This window comes from Camelus dromedarius, chromosome 33 (assembly GCF_036321535.1).
Source record: "Camelus dromedarius isolate mCamDro1 chromosome 33, mCamDro1.pat, whole genome shotgun sequence".
NCBI lineage: Eukaryota > Metazoa > Chordata > Mammalia > Artiodactyla > Camelidae > Camelus > Camelus dromedarius.
Window position 1 is genome coordinate 16529754 of NC_087468.1, and position 2404 is coordinate 16532157.

The following is a 2404-nucleotide window of genomic DNA, read 5'->3' on the forward strand; positions in this document are numbered from 1 at the left end:
AATAACTTAACAAAACTAACTGAAAACATTTTAAAAAGGAAAAAAACAGAGAAAAACAGAGTCTATAATTAAAAACATAACTGCAAAAGGAATCTTCAGTTCTAATGGCTTCACTGGTGAAGCCAAATATTTATAAAAAGAAATAATGGCAAAAATATAATGAATTTTTTCTAACACAACAATGAAATAGAAATCCTAATTGATTTAATGACACTAGCATATCGCTGTACTTAAAAGTAAAATTTTAGCCCAATATCATATAAATACAGATGCAAAAACCCTAAATAAAATATTAATAAGCAGAAATATAAAATAATATATTAAAAATAAAATAATAATAATTAATTAATTAAATACATAGAATAATAAAATATGTAAGAAGCATATTATGTTGTAACTAACTTGATTGAGTTCATTATAATTATTCCAAGTTTAGTTGAACACTGAAAATTAATCATTCTGTCACATTACATTAATTGGATAAAAATTAAAACATACTAACATCTTGGTTGATTCAGTGAAAAATATTTGCCAATTCATTTCAAGATCGATTTTTATTTTCAACCATTCAGTAAGTTAGGAAAGAAAGCAAACTCCGTTAATCTGATGAAGTACGTGTATTAGAGATCTCTTTTTGCTTTACAAATTACCCCAAAACCGGTGCCTTTAAAACAAACTACACATTATCTCACAGGTTCTGTTCTCCATTACTCTGGGCACAGCTTAGCTGAATGCCTCTGACCCAGTGTCCCTAACAAGGCAGTTGTCAAATTAGTCACTGGGTCTCAGTCAGCTGCAGGTTTGACCAGGGGAGGACCTGCTTCCAAGGTCACTTACACGGCCTCGGGTCCTTGCTGTCTAATGTCCGTCTTCAGTTCCTAACCACACGAGCCTTCCCACAGAACTACTCAAACATGCAGCTTGCTTCCCGAAGAGAAAGGTCTCCGAAAGCAAGTAACAGCTTGTGACTTAATATCAAAAGTCACATCCCACACATCCCCTTGGGGATGGTCTGTTCTTTAGAAATGAGTGACACACAAGGGCTGCAGACTGTACAGCGGACTGGATACCAGAAGGCAAGAATCACTGGGGGCCATTTCAGAGGTTGTGCACCACAAGATGTCCACACTGGTGACAACAGAGAAGATCCTCAGCAAGCCTTGTACTTAATGATAAAATGTTGAAAGTGTTTCCTCTGGGCTTAGGAATAAAGCATGATGGTCTCTCACATATTAAAAAACCATACTCCAGGTCCTACCCAGTGCTATAAAGCAAAAAATAGTAAACAGCATTAGGAGATTTCAAAGAAAAATATGAAATCATTATTTGCAGAAGACATCTTCATGTATGTAAATTTTTAAAAATCTATCATAGCGTGGCTTTTAAAAGTGATTCTCTCAAGAGAGCACTTCGACTACAATCAAAATATTAAAAAATATAGCAATAAATCAAATAAAGGATAAATCTAAAAATAATAAATCTAAATAAATTTAAATCTTATAAAAGGAGAAGAATTCTCCATATTGAAAATTATAAAGTACTATTAAGAGGAATTAAGAATAATTCCGTATTGAAAATTGCGAAACACTATTAAGAGGAATAAAGAAAAAAATTTCATGTTAATGAATTGAAAAACAAACTATTGTGAAGATGTCAATGTTCTCCCTTTTCTAGGGGATTTGATCCAAGTCCCAGCAGTTTGGGGTTGTTATTGTTGTACTTGGCAAACAAATCTGACTTTCTGATAGAAAAAAAGAACAACAACAAAAAAAAAATCCAACAACAACAAACACAAAAACACACAAACACACACATATAAAACAGAATGTTGTATGTTACAACTTATTCTGTTGGTTTACAAGTAATATTTTATAGCTTCACTAAGGAAGACAGTGTGGTACTGGGTACTGGCACAGAACAGGAAAAAAAGAGAGTATTATAAAACAGATCTTTCCAAAAAAGATGCTTTAAAATGGGCCAGTTGGGAGGAGGGTATAGCTCAGATGGTAGAACCCATGCTTAGCCTGCACAGGATTCTGGGCTCAATGCCCAGTACTGCCTCTAAAAGGAAATAAATGAACAAACCTAATTCCGCCCACACCCCACAAATGGCCAGTTGACTTACAACAAAGTGTGAATTCATTAAACAAGGAAACAAAAGGACTAACTAAAAATAATTATAAAAAATAAATAAATTGTTGTACGTTAAAAGTAAGAGATTCTGTTTATCAAAGATCCAATTAGATAAAAGAAAGGAGAGAAAAGCAAAAACCAATTAGAGAAAGAAAACAAAAGAAAGCTACCAACTCAGAGGAGATCCTGGCAACATAGGTCATCCTCTAAGATGTTAAGACTTGTGACCAGAAGGTTCTAAACAAACAAACAAACAAAAAAAAACTTCTGA